We start from the raw sequence: 15,391 nt of genomic DNA, 5'->3' as shown, positions 1-15,391 counted from the left end.
TTCGAGTTTCAAATAAGTCCTCCTACCTCTCGCCATCGCCACCGCGGCCGTTGGAAAGTCAAGAAGGCCAGCGGTCGGCGGTTGGGGTTGGGGATAGTGTGACTCAAAAGCGCGCGAGAATGGCGCGTTTAATGTTGTATGGCTTTGTGGTTTTCGGTGAAATTAAAATGTGGTTAAGGGCAATAAGGCTCAACATTCATTGTGTTGCCTGGCGAGAGAAAGTAATTTGGCGAAGTTTTGTTAGGGAGAAATTTGTGCGAATAGCTGCTCTCACACTGGAGCATAATTTTCGATTGTTTGATTTCGCTTTTGCTCGATGACTACAGTGTCATTACATACGTACATTTATTTGCTCAACATCACATTTAAGATAAGACATGATCAACAGTATGTCACAAAACTCGTCACGATCCACTTGGTCCGCCCATCGTGTTCTCTGCGCTCCAAGCCTTCTTTTTCCAAACGGACCAGTAGCGAACACCAACTTTGCAGGGTTGTTATCCGGCATTCTTGCAACATGCCCTGCCCATCGTATATTTCCGGCTTTGGCGAACTTCTGGATGCTGGGTTCGCCGTAAAGTGCAGCGAGCTCGTGGTTCATCCTTCTCCGCCGCACATCATTCCACACATTAATGTTAGCAGGTCCTCTTTGGGCATGGACCATGTCTCGTCTCCGTGGATTATTAGCGATTATTAGTGGATTATTATCATATTTTGTATATGATGCATTTGGTGCGTGGGTGAGTCTTTTGAGAACACAGCTTCTTCTGGAGCCTGTAGTAGGCACGACTTCCACTGATTATGCACCTTTGCATTCCACAACTGGCATTGCTGTCAGCCGTCGGATCAGGATCCGGGGTAGACGAATTCCTCCACCACCTCGAAGAAGTGTCTATCGTCACATCACTACCTAGACGGATTTGGTCGTGTTCGGTTCCGTCTGCCAGCGTGTACTTTTTTAACACATTCCATCCTTAGCTGCTTCGTGTTTCAGGCGGGTATACAGTTCTGCCACCATTTCAAATGTTCATGTCGTCCGTAAAGCACACAAATTGACCGGATTTTGTGAAAAATATACTCCGGCTATTGAGCCCGTCTCATCGAATTACACCCTCCAGAGCGATGTTGAAGAGTCGGCATGAGAGTCTGTCTCCTTATCGCAGTCCCCGGCGAGATTCAAATGAACTGGATAGTTCCCCCAATACTCTTACGCAGTTTTGCACACCGTCCATCGTTGCTTTGATCAGTCTAGTCAGTTTCCCAGGAAAGCCGTTGTCATTCATGATTTTTCATAGCTCTGTACGGTCGATACTGTCGTATGCCGCTTTTAAGTCGATGAATAGGTGATGCGTTGGGACCTGTAATTCACGGAATTTATGGAATATTTGCCGTATGGTGAAGATCTGATCCTTTGTTTGCCGGCTGTCGATGATACCCAACCAACACGCTATATCAAACCACATGCTTGAGACACTGCTAGTGGGTGCCCGTTGGATTCTGTTGGTAACGTCCCAGGAAACCGACAGATAATTAGAGGTCAGGCCTGGTACATACCATCACGTACAAAATTGTTCCCAGAAGCTCGCGGTGTGGTTCTTGGGTTGCTTCAACGTCGCGGGAAACGACCAGACTCTTCTCCATTGATGTCTTGAAGGGTCGCAATTCGCCATCTTGCAGCGTACCAGTAGTTCGTCGATGCTGGTTTCTTGAGAAAGGTTCAAGGAATTCTTCGACCGGTCGTACAGCAGCTCCATTCCCAGGAAACGACTGATTTCTTCACAGTCCGTCATCTTGAACGTTAAACCGATGGCTTCCTTCAGATTCACGATCATTTCAAGCTCCCTCACAGCAATGAGCAGGTCGTCCACATAGAGGATGATATTGTAGAAGACTGATGAAATACGTGCTTTTCAGTTCATGCCCATCTTTATTATGACGTACCCAATTACTTTATAAACCACTGCCTACTACAATATACACCTCGTCTCTTGGTACTATTCGCACGTACAGGCAGTAGTCGTATAGTGATCAGTGGAATCCCAGGTTCAGCAATCAATTGTTGAACTTCTGGTTACAACATCTCGGAGTTGGTTGAGTCCGTATAGTGGCTTCGGCAAGCGGTACACTTTATTAGGGGATGCTGTCACACCACCTGGAATGGCCATGTACAGTTCTTCTTTCAGGTTTCCCTACAAGAACACCGTCTTGATGCCCATGTGATGGAAGAGGAATCCTTGCTGCATACCGGTCGCGAGAACCATCCTGATGATGGCCAGTTTTGCAACCGTAGCAAATGTCTCCTCGTAGTCCACTCCAGCCTTCTGCAGTAATCCTTTCACCACCAGTTATGGCTTTTGTTTAATCGCATTGTCGGACGCATAATTCTTCAGTCAAAACACCCATAGCGATTTCAGAGGCTTCACTTCGAAATTAGCCAGACCTTGTTTTGCTCTATGCAATACAGCTCGTCTCGTACGGCAGCCATCCACATGTCTCGGCCAGCACGCTTGGTCATCTCATCGTAGGATTCAGGCACATTTGCCGAAATCAATTCACCATAAAGGGGCTGTCCATAAACCACGTGGTCATGAGGGGGGGGGGGGGTTCGGCCAATGACCATTTTGTATGGACAATTAAATTTTTTTGTATGGACCAATGACCACGCGGGGGGGGGGGGGGGGGGGTTGAAAAGTCCCAAAAAAATGACCACGTGGTTTATGGACAGCCCCAAACATCTCTCTAACCAATCAAGTAATCGAATAACTCGATCGGTCCACAAACATCAGAATGAACCCGCTCAAGGGGCCGATTAACCCTAGGTCGTGTTCCTTGGAACGGTTCTCGGCATTGCTTTGCTTGTACATAGGTGTCACAAAAATCGATCTTGCTTGCCCGTTTGTCCATTCATTTCAGCATACCTTTACGGACCATGGTCGCCAATTCGCGTTGGCCGATGCCCGAATTGAAGATGCCATAGGTTTCCGATTGCTACTTCGCAGTGATTCGCATTTGCTTCCTCCAACGACAGCTCAGGAAGTATTACCGGAGGAATGGATGGAAGGTATCATCTGTCCCATCTACAAAATGGACGACCAGTTGGAATGCGCGAGCTATCGCGCGATCACAAGAGAGTTCGTGCGGCAATATCAGGCTGGATTCATGGGGGAACGCGCTACAACGGACCAGATGTTCGCCATCCGTAAGGTGTGGCAGAAATACCGCGAATACAACGTTCCCACACATCTCCTGTTCATCGATTTCAAATCAGCGTATGATACAATCGATCGAGAACAGCTATGGCAAATTATGCACGAGTACGGATTCTCGGAAAAACTGATAAGGTTGATTAAGGCGACGATGGATCGAGTGATGTGCGTAGTTCGAGTATCAGGGACACAATCTCGCAGAGGGTTACGGCAAGGTGATGGTCTTTCGTGCTTGCTGTTCAACATTGCTTTGGAGGGTGTAATAAGGAGAGCGGGGATAAACACGAGTAGAACGATTTTCACGAAGTCCGTTCAGCTGCTTGGTTTCGCTGATGATATTGATATTATAGCTCGTGAATTTGAGATAATGGCGGAAACGTACGTCTGACTAAAGAGTGAAGCCAGGTGAATCGGATTAGTCATTGTTCGCGACCACCGTAGCGAAAATAGAAACTGTCCCTCAAATACACCCCTGTTTCCAAAGTCAATTTTCCTACCCGTCTTGTGTGCCATGTATTCGCCAAGGAGGTGTGCATGTGTGTGTGTGTGGTGCTCGACGATCCAGCCTTTCCCAGCCAGCCGACAAGCTGAACATGTTGCAACATGTTCCCTGCAGCAGCGCGGCTTGCCGATCATCACCATTATCCATCATCGAACCGCAGCGAGCGTCGTCGTCACCACCGCAGCTGCCTGCGCGTTGATTGGTTGGCGCCGCCGCCACTAGCAGCAGAGCTGCCCCACCATATGTTCGAGGAAGCTTCTAGAAGAACATGTCTGTGTTATAAATACCGTTCCCGTTGGAGAATTATCATCAGTTACAGTCCACACTTTGTACGATTAACATCGCGGAAATAAATCGAGTTTAATTAGTTACTCGCGCCTTCTTCCTTCTCCATCCGAAGCCGGAACAACCGGTCTTTTTCAAGACCAACCATAAGAGTTGGATTAATTTTCCGAGGTTGAGCTATCACCCATCGAGGCCACCTTCAACCGAAGGTTCCGCCAGTTCCCCCAATGGTCTAGGATTGACCAGTCATTAATGTGTCGAAGAAAAAGTAGGGGGGGTGGGGGTAAGACGGACATGTTTAGGAAACACTCTATTTTGACAGTCTAAACAATGCGATAAGTAAAATTTTATCTCCATACTATTTACTTCAACTAAGGTACTTTACAGTCTGCAAACCGATTTTGCAATAAAATTTGATTTTTCATGACTTTTGAGGTAATTAAAAAGTGTACTCCAAATGTATGTTTTTCAACAGTGTGGGTAAGACGGACCGGTAGGGTGGGTAAGATGGACAGGTTTGGAAAATTAGCTAATACGCCATTAATTGTGTTGAACGATGATTATGGCCGTTTATAATCGGTAGGTCGATCATAGTAGAATCTGAATTTGACTTTGAATCCCTTAGCGAAACGTCATTTTACAAATTAAAATCTATTTTTTAAATTGGAATCCTCCATTCACTGATAAACGCCTGAAAGTATGCAATGCTCTGGTAATTTTACGAAGTTCAAAATGTTCTAACAACAAAAATTCTAATTTAATGGATTTTTAAACAAAAAATCATTATGAAATGCTTTACACGGCTACCACAATCATTTTTATACTCAATAGATTTCAATCTGTGAACAATGTGTGGGTTTTAATGTGTTTCTCATGGCACTATCAAAGTAACCCCAACACTGTCCGTCTTACCCACCCTCAAGGCGGACCGTCTTACCCCCACACAACGCAAAATATCCATTCCACCACCGTTATCCATAATCCATGATATTTACCTGAATTTCGTTGTGTATAGGACGGAACAGTTTAAAACAACTGGGAAACTCAAAATAAAATGCGATAACTTAGCAATTTAATGTCTAAAAAGCTTATTTATTGACGCCCCAAAGTTACATCCCATCACAAAAGCGTATGGCCAGGTAAATAATTGTTTATATTTTACACTTTTAACATATTTATTCTTTCATGGAGTGGTTGAATAATCATCAACTGATAAGAAGATATGGTTAAGGACATATATGAGCGAATCCAAAGATGGCCGTCACAATGGCTGCCTTGCAAATACCGAGAGCACGGATCTCGTCATCTAAACAACAAACAGAGTTGAAAAAGCAATGAGTAGCCTTGCTCACTCGTAATAAACATTGAGTAGCATTTTTGTTTTCGGGCGTTTTGTGGATGAAGAGATCGGTGCTCTCAAAAATGCGAGTCAAAAATGCACCTGGACGCTCTCCCATTTCACCTTAATCTAGAAAGAATGCCAAATTTCAGCTCTTTAGTGACAGAACTAGTTAGTGGTCCGTCTTACCCACCCGGTCCGTCTTACCCCCACCCCCCCCTACATGATGGCAAAAGGCTCCAGGGAGGAATCACCGCGCCTGCCATCCCGAATTTATATCGACGGTGATGAAATCGAGGCGGTTGAGGAATTCGTGTACTTGGGCTCATTGGTGACCGCCGACAACGACACTAGCAGAGAAATTCAGAGGCGCATTGTGGCAGGAAATCGTGCTTACTTTGAACTCCGCAGAACTCTACCATCGAATAAAGTTCGCCGTAACACGAAGTTAACTATCTCCAAAACGCTGATTAGACCGGTAGTCCTTCATGGGCACGAAACATGGACCCTACCCTACGTGTAGAGGACCAACGCGCCCTTGGAGCTTTCGAACGGAAGGTGTTGCGTACTACCTACGGCGGAGTGGAGATGGAAGACGGGACTTAGAGAAGGCGAATGAATCACGAGCTGCATCATCTGCTGAGAGAACCAACCATCGTCCACACCGCGAAAATCGGGAGGCAACGGTGGACGGGTCACGTCATCAGGATGTCGGATATCAACCCGACTAAAATGATTCTCGAGAGTCATCCGGTCGGTACAAGAAAACGTACCCGCATAATCACAAACTGTAAATGCAACGTTTCGCATACTGTAGATGACCATTAGCAATTATCATTTAACCATTTATCAATCTATTGGAGATAACAGTAAGCTGACCATTCCAGGTACAGATTTGCCAGTTTGACAAATGGTAATCCGCCAATTTACAGTATGTGGAATAGGCGGTTAAGATTGGTTACCATAAAAAATCGCTCGTTTTCTCGAACAAATTTTTCGCAATACAGTAAAGGATATGGTCAATATATTATCCAGTTTTCGAGACGTTTCGCTGTATAGCAAATGGTTAGAGAACAATTTAACCATAAATATCGAAGAAAAACTTCAATGTATGTATTACGAGTGATTTATAGTTCTTCATAGTAGAATAACTGTGTATCGTACTGTTATCATATGATTGCGTTCTGTTCTTTGGATATGAGTACCGTGAGAGAGAAACAAGTAACAAATTAGATATTAAGCAAAGAATCAATCACTTTTATTCATGAAATCGCGTAGACATCACATACATAGATGCTTCTCCAAATCCTGCGTTGTTTGTTTTCCGCTTCACCTCTTGCCGCTAGCTTGGAAGAAGTTTGATTGGGAATCGAATCGACGAAAGTCCATCCACACTCGATTGTCCCAGTCCCAGCGTTGAACGCATAAACAGTAAACAGCACTCCTTCAGGACTTGCCTGCAGAGGATATATAGGTAGATTACGGTCAGTTCACTTTCAAAACCAGCATTTTGGTGTTGGTTCAAACAAGGGTACAAATTACTCACCCTGATTGAACGATGCACCCCATGCCTCATTCCGAACTGTCCAGATCTCGGTCCGGATGATGGGGTCACCGGATCAATGCCGTGTAATGTGACCAACTGTAGGCCGCCGATGAACGCCTCTGGGTGGAAACTGTTTCTTAATACGAAGAGAAAAAAAATGCACAGTCGGTATTAGCTGCGTGGACACAATGTTTCCGTTAGATTAAATACTCACCTGTAACAGCTACTTCGGATCCAGTGCACTGATATTAGATCAACCAAAAATGCTCTAAAACAAAATTTCAATTTCGATTTGCTGCTTCCACATTTTTTTTTGTTTTGTTTTAAAAGCCACCAGTCGATTTTCATTGGTTCACGAATACCGATGCGTGCCACTGTTTCTCATATTGTAAAATACCAGTAGCATATAGTAAAACGCATGTATGTAAGTGTGTTGCACAGAATAAGCACGAACAGTTTGACATACATTACTTGCGAGCTACGGTCTCCATATCATTCAACAATATCTGGGCAGTATAATATAATGTTACCACTTGATATGGATTGCATGGACCGTGATTTATAGTTGATTGCGTTCAATCTCATATTCTTCAACAAAAAAGCAACTGTTTGCCATACGGTAACAGCTACAGATACAAGAAATTTACTGTTTGGAGTTTAAGACAAACTGTAAATCTCTATGCGGGTAGTGCGCAGCGAGCTAGGTGGGTCGACCAAGTGGAGGACGATCTGCGGATTTTTCGCAGAGTGCGGAGCTGGAGACACATAGCCATGGACCGAGTAGACTACTATGCACAGCAGAGGCCTCAGTCTGACCGGTAAGGTAAGTAACGACAACTCAAGCTCGTACGGTCCATCCCGGATGTGTCCGGTGGCCAACAACTTGCCGTTTTTCTTCAAGACTGCCACACTTCTAGAGTACAGGACATCAATCCCTGCATCGGCTATCATCCGTTGGGGTTCTATCATAGTTTCGGAACGTAGGGCACATTCTTTAATTTGCTCTGTACTCCTTTGTTGCTTGCCGTATTGATTTCGCCGATCTTTTCCGCAATCATGGCTTCTCCATCTCTTGCAACTTTGATCTCAATACGGTTGGTCATCTTGTTCAAAGCAACGAAAACATTTGTCTCGCTAACCATGAGGTCGCTGCACCCGGAATCAAGCTTAAACAGAATCCGTCCGAGCCTCTTCTCGGCAACGTTTGCATCGACTATAAAACTGACAGCCAGCGTTCTTCTTCGCTGAATTTGCTTCCCGATGCCGACAATCCTTCTTCATATGACCACGGCGTCCGCATTTATGGCACTTTCCAAGGATTTTTTTGCATCTTCTTTGAATCACTTGAGAACGCGGTCGACTTTTCTTCAACTGAATCGCCCTACCGGTAGGATCGGTTCCTTTCTTCAGCAAATAGGCGTTGTTTGACAAGGTCACATGAAAGTCTTCTTCCGCTACGTTCTCCAGGGCCGTCACCAGAAGAGATGATAGTAATATTCTGCACCGATGATAAGATCAATCGATCCAGGCTCAAAAAATGTAGGATCCGCGAGAGTTAGATGCTCCGGAATCGCTAGCTGAGGTACATTCATGAGCTCAGTGGGCAACTCTGAAGTCAGCTTGGGCAGAACGTGTAGTTGAATGTTTTCCGAATACGGTGATATTCTGAGTGACGGTTGCGCTCACCATTCTAGTCGATTTAACAGACGATCCTCCAATACCGGCGATAGACAGGTGGTTCGAAGATCCTTCTAGCCTGAGCTTCTGACACAGGCCTCGGGTAATGAAGCAGTATTCGGAGCACGAGTCGAGCAGAGCTCTTGCAAGCTGCACATTTCCGTACTGATCTACTATGCGCACCAAGGCGGTGGATAGAAGTGCTTGACAGGAGGGCGTATGAATACTTGTAGAGCCGTGAGCGGCACGGCACTGGCTTTCTTTCGTTTCACTTAATGTAACTCTAGGTACACTGAAACAAACTACAAACACTTTATTAACTAAAGATAGATTGTATGTAATAATAAAATCGATGCACCACACCCGCGAACCGAAACTCCAACCAAACTCACGTCGCAAACGATCCCACACGGACGACGATCCCACCGGACAACGACACCACAACAATACAACAACGCCCCGGCGTCAATCGCGGGTCTTTTAACTTGCCGTCGCAGGAACTCATTCTCCCGATCTGAAAAGAAATAAGAGAAAAGAGAAAAGAAAAACCGGGCGTCGTCCACTCTGGCTTCATTAGTTCGGCCACGTGACTGAGACCTTGTTGGGGTTCAGTCAGCGCTGCCGGGCGGCAAACAAAAATTAAAAGGAAAACATTTCTCCGGCATTGGAGCGAGAACGTTACATCACCAGGTCAACCAGCAACAAGCAGTAAGCATTCTCTCTGCTTGCATCGCTTGTTTCTTGGTTAACCGGCGTTGGTCTATAAACATGACCGTGAAATCCACATGTGATGTAATGCACTAATTGCGTGAAGCACCATGGGGAAATAAAGGGTCTTTCTTAGATCAATGGTGATCATTGATCTTTAGAACTATTCAATACGGAGAGGGAAATGCTTCCTTCGGTCGGCAGGACCGCTACATACTAACAGGCAGTGAGTTTGTGTGTTGGGAGGGAGTACGATCTGTGATGGGTAGTGGGTGGGACCTAGTGCTTGCTAGAGGTGGGCAAAACGGCTCACTTCAGGGATCGGATCCGAGCCGGATCTATCACTCTAGTGAATCGGTTCTTTTTAACAGATCTACAGCTCAGTCATGAATGACCGAACCGCATCGAGCGAATAGGTTTTGCTTGCAGCTCATTCTCTCAGACACGACACGGCATACGACACTCACTCTCGTGCGCGTTGTTTGCGGACCGCATTCGTACGCCAGGGGACAAAGCGCGGTTAGTAAGACTGTGTTGGTGGGTGAGGATGCGAAGCCGCCGGTGTTGACGTGTGTGACCTGTGTTTGCTTGGCGCGAGGAAAAAATACATTTCATAAGGTTAGGGGGCGTCCATAAATGACGTAGCTTTTTTTAAGCGATTTTTACTACCCCCTCCCCCCTCGTAGCATTTCGTCACAAATTTGGATACCCCCCCTTATAAATGACGTAGCTTGTTAAACAAACCCCCCCCCCCCTTAAGAAAAATTTCATTTCAAATTGCAAGTAACGCAAAAAAAAACTTAGTTCTGATTTCAATCATAACTTGTATGTTTAACGAATATTATTAAAAACAATAGCAAGAAAATATTGCTGACTGTGGAGTGGATCTGGTGTGATGGTTAAAGCACGTGACTATCACGCTGAGGACCTGAGATCGATGCTCCCATTACAGTTCAATACCATATTAGTCTAGGAGCTCTTCCGAAGATATTAGTTTGCTCAATAATAAGTCTGTTAAGAATATCAATTTGGTTTCAGTTGAATAAAATTCATCATGACATTTGAAGGAACCTGAAGGAGTTTCTTCTAAAATTTTTTCAGCAGTTCATTCTGGAATTCCTCATGGAGTTTCTTCTGGGATTCCCATTTTTTGAGAATTCCTCCCCTTTAAAATTCTCCAGCTCTTCGTTCTAGGATTTCTCCAAAAATTTCCTTTAGGATTCCATATGAGATTTCCTCCTTTTTTGTATTCCTTCAGAAGTTCCTTCGGAGATCCCTCCAAGAACTCCTTCCGGAGTCCTTCTTAGATTCCACCAAAAGTTCTTTTTGGGACTTCTCCGGGATTTTTTTTCTAAGGTTTTTCTTAAAGTTTATCCGTGGTTTCCTTTGGGCGTTCTTTCAAGGTTTTCTTCACCTCTGTTCCACCAGCAGTTTCTTCGGGCATCTCTTCAGGGATTTCAACCAGAATTTATTTTGAGATTCCATCAGAACTTCTTTCTGGGTTTCCTAAAGAAGTCCCTTTCGGGATTCCTCCAGGAGTTCCTTTTTGGTTTTCTTCAGGAACCCACTCAGATATTCATTCCGAGATCTCTGCAGGAAACCCCTCCGACATTCTTTCAGATCCCTCCAGGAGTTGCTTCTGGGATTCCTTCAGGAGTTCTTTTTCGGATTCCTTCAGAAGTTCCTTCCAAGATTCTTCTGGGAGTTACTTCTGGGATTTCTCGAGGATTTCCTTCTAGGACTAATCTAGTTTTTTTAAGACTCCTCCAGGATTTTTTCCGGCATCCATCCATTAATTTCATCGGGAATTCCTCCAGGATTATCTTTCTTATATTTCACCAGGGGTTCTATCTGGATATCTTCCGGGATTCCAAAAAGTAGTTTTCGAGATTTCTTCAGAAATTTCTTCCGGGATTCCTACAATAATTTCTTCCGTGTTTTCTTCAGAAATTGAACCAGGAGTTTCTTATTAGACTCTACAAATAGCCCCTTCTGAGATTCTTCCAGGTGTTTATTCATGTTTTCTCCAAAAGTTCCATCTAAAATTGCTCCAGGAACTCCTCAGGGGATTTCTTTTAGAATTTCTCTATGATTTCCTTTCAAGATTCCTCCAGGAGTTTCTTCTGAAATTCTTCTGGAAGTTCCTTGAGAGACTCCTTTTGAGGTTCCTCCAAATCCTTTTGGGATGTTTTAGAAGCTTTTTCTGGGATTCCTAGTAGGAATTCCTATGAAAATTTTATCCTTCTCCTGTTGGGGAAACCTATAAAGAACACCATGAGAAATTCCTTATAAAGCTGCTAGTGCAGCTTCTTAAGAAATTGTTGGAGTAATTCTTCAATGAAGTCCTGTAGAAACTATACAAGAAACTCCTAGAATATCACCATAATGGCAAAAACAACCTTAGCGGCGTGCAGTGCCTTATAGCAAGCAGCAAACTTTTAGTCGTGAGAAGTATTTGAGCGAAATTGATTTTCATGAACATTATTCTTTCATTATTCATTATTTATTACGCAGGATTTTAAAACCATTTTCTCAGATACAGTTGTTGCATCCGATAGCTGCATGTCTTATGAAAGGAAGTCGGCATTTATGTCCATTATTTGTTATTCACATTAATGTGATGGAATAAAAAGATCATGCAATATTTTTTTTTATTTACTGGATAATGATACTTAATAATGCAAGTAAAACTTTTAATAATTACGAAATACTTTTTTTTCAATGAGCTTAGAATGCTACGTAGCATATCATAAACCCCTACCCCCCTATCGTCACACTTAGTCACAAAATCACAAAAAACCCCCTCCCCTCCCAAAAAGCTACGTCATTTATGGACGACCCCTTATGAATATAGACCAGAGCGAACGGTTCTTTTCTCAGGTCATTCATACAGAGGCATGCGGATGGGTGATCCGACTCTCTCTGGAAAAGAGCCACGGTTCATTCGCTCACTGCACTGATTCGGATCTTTTCAACGGCTCCGGATCTGATTGCCCATCTCTACCACAGACCTCTTTACTCACGGTAATTGATTACTTCCCTCTTGCCTGGATCATGCCCGTCCTACGTCCATTCCCGTTGATTGCTGGATTCTGCTTCGTTGTCAGTGATCTACCGGGTGTAGGGTCAACGACCGGTCACTGCTCCTTCTCTTGTCGAACGTTGCCGCAGAATCACGATGGCCGGCTCCTAGGCTCCAACCCGTCGACGATAGCGGCTTCCTTCGCAAAGTTCACTCACTTCCATAATGGCCAATCAATTCTTCTTGAGGCCTTTCTTCGATGGCGGGTACCCGCGCCAGATTAATTATCACTTTTCGCGATGGCCGGTACCAACGCCCCTCACTATTGTCCGTGCACTACTGTCCACAGAGTTCAACGCGCTTCACTTGTCCGATCTTCACGGGTGTCTCCAGCAGGCTTGACAGAAACTCCCTCGCGAGAAAATGAGGAAGCGATTTCGGCGATTTTCTGAGGAGTGAAAATAAAACTCAGAAATCACAACGCAAATCCTCAACAGCACCGAGCGTGAGCTTGCCGCGCAGCAAGGAGTTCGTCCAACACTCATAATTCGGCACCAACATTTCAAAAGGGCGTAACTGCTTTTGCAATCAATGCCTTCTCACAGAGCTGTGGATCGTATTTCATTCATCTCACGCAATTCACATCCATTAATCGAATGAGGAGGATTTTATCTTTCTATTTGTGCAAGTGGATTGCTCTTGAGGGATGGGATACGCTCCACAGTTTTGTGAGAAGGCATTGGTTGTAAATGCAGTTACGCCCTTTTGAAATGTTGGTGCCGAATTGATTGTTGTGTTTCTCACGTCCACTCACACTCAAAAACCTCTCGCGAGTTTCACTCCCATACAAAGAAAGACTCTCGAGGCGAAAATCGCACTCAAAAACCCGAAATAATCATCGACTCTTTTTTCGTTCCCCTCTTCCTCGCTCAGTTTTTATTGCCTCTCTGTTTGGGGTTCGTTCGCTCCCTCGCGACGAGGCAAAAGCAAAACACCGCAGTAGAGCATGTTGCAAAACACTTTTGATTTCGAGGAGGATTATCAAGCCTGGTCTCCAGATCCAACGGTCCACTGGTCCTAAATCCGGCTCGAAGGACCAAAATGTTTTTACCGGTTCCGTTGGAGACTACCTTGGTTCGCACACTTTAGGGGAATTCGTTCTCGATCACAAAAAGGCACGCGCGTTATACTGGCAAACGAGAACACTTTATATCGTCCAACTAACTTTATTTGGGCTCAACAGCCCTGTGAGTATATAAAGCGATACCCTAGGGTCAGTGTGATGCATATACGCGCGAATACAACCGATCGCGATCGATTCGATTCCACGAAAAACTACCTGGACTATGTGAGATAATCTGATAATAATAACATGAGGGTAAAAGAAATATCGATCCTCTGATCCTGTGGAACATGTTAGGGTTACTAACGTTTCTATTACAGCTACTTCTAAACAGTATCTCCAATAAAAACTTATATGTCGTAAATGGTTTGTTGGATTGAAATGATGTCTTCGAAGATGTTTGAGGATACTTGAGGGATTTTTTGAGAAAAAAATATACTGAGGGTAAGTCATATAATTTTAATTTTACGAAAACCCTCTACATCATTTTTTTCTGTAGAAAGCATTCATAGGGTTTTGCGAAAAAATTATAAACAAAATCAAATGCTTCAGACTCTAGTTTAATCTAAAAACATTTCACTAATACTTCACTTTTGCAAAAGAAAATAAAAAATGAATAACTCTTTTAAAGAAAACTAGAAAGGACGAGCAAATTCCTTTTAATTCTACTACTGTGCTTATCTTCGGACAGATAGGCCTATTTCGTCTGTGACTTACAGACTTCTTCAGTGTCAAGTGCTCGACTGAAGAAAACCTCGCATTCGTTGTGGTATTTATACTAGGAGTGTATGTGTAGGTACGTGTGTGGGTAAAAGTGTAGGTATAAAAATATAGGTACAAAATTGTAGGTACAAAATTGTAGGTACAGATTTGTAACAAAAGGGGTGTATCTACCTGTTAGAAAACAGGGTGTCAATAAGATACCTAAAGCTAGGAAAATTCCTACCGATTTGGTAGGTAGTCAATTGGTGTTTGTTGTGTTATTTTTTTTCCTGCCGATTTGGTAGGTAGTCAATTTGTGTTTTGTGTATTGTGTAATGTTTTGTGTGTGTTAGGTAAAAATTTAAACAGCCACGTGTACCCATTGCCCTGATCCTTGTTAAGTAGTTTTTTATTGTTTTGTTTGTAAATTTCTAAACTTTCTGCAACATCAAGTTTCCATGGGTTTGTAATGTGTCGTAAGAGTTTAATATTTGAAGTGTTCAAAAAATGTCCTTCATTGAAAATATGTTCAGCAACTTTAGATTTAAAATGATGAATGAGTCCCTTGTCTGTGTCTTTGTGTGCTTTTGATACTTCCGTTATGTGTTCTTTGAATCGTGTGTTGAGTGTGCGTTTTGTTTGTCCTATGTATATTTTGTCACAGTGATTACATGTTACTTTGTAAACACCAGATTTTGTTAAGTTGTCCAACGGGTCTTTCGTAGATCCTAAGAGAGTTTGAAGTTGGTTAGCTTTGCTTGTGAAAACTAATTCAAAACCAATCTTTCTGAGAATTGGTCGGAGTTTTTTGGTGTCATTGTTGTAGTTCACAGTTATCCGTTTAAGTGTAGGTTCTGTTCGTGTCAGTGTAGTCAAAGAACGTCTGTATTGTTGTTGTGTCTTTTTGTTGATGATCTGTTGTATTGTTTGTTTTGTGTAACCGTTCAACTGTGCTGTTTCGAAAATGTAATTAAGTTCTTTCGTTTTTCCTGTTTCACTAAGTGGAAGTGTCTGCATTCGGTGTATCATGTGATTGAAGGATGCAATTTTGTGTTGATGTGAGTGATTTGATGAATTTGGAATAGTGCGTTGAGTGTGTGTCGGTTTTCTGTAAATTTCGAAGGAAAGTGTTGATTCTTGTTTTACGATGAGTATGTCCAAAAATGGTAGTTGGTTGTTCTGTTCAATTTCACAAGTGAATTCGATGTTTTTGTGTACATTATTGATATTGTTCAAGATTTCAGGTAAAAGATGTTTCTTAACAATGCTAAACACGTCGTC

General features: G+C 43.4%; 1 long non-coding RNA gene across 2 annotated transcripts; it reads right to left on the bottom strand.

Moving 5' to 3' along the window:
• Window positions 1-6,105: 6,105 nt before the first annotated feature.
• On the bottom strand, window positions 6,106-7,563 carry LOC109408259 (uncharacterized). Of its 2 annotated transcripts, none has more exons than XR_002129765.3 (3): window positions 7,093-7,563; window positions 6,879-7,014; window positions 6,106-6,789 (listed from the first exon to the last, which is right to left on the bottom strand). It is a non-coding gene; the product is annotated as an uncharacterized LOC109408259 (long non-coding RNA). The 2 variants fall into 2 exon arrangements; XR_002129766.3 differs by having other exon boundaries at window positions 6,879-7,008.
• Between the last annotated feature and the right edge of the window lie 7,828 nt (window positions 7,564-15,391).

This window comes from Aedes albopictus, chromosome 3 (assembly GCF_035046485.1).
Source record: "Aedes albopictus strain Foshan chromosome 3, AalbF5, whole genome shotgun sequence".
Taxonomy (NCBI): domain Eukaryota; kingdom Metazoa; phylum Arthropoda; class Insecta; order Diptera; family Culicidae; genus Aedes; species Aedes albopictus.
This window is presented reverse-complemented; position numbering and strand designations above follow the sequence as displayed.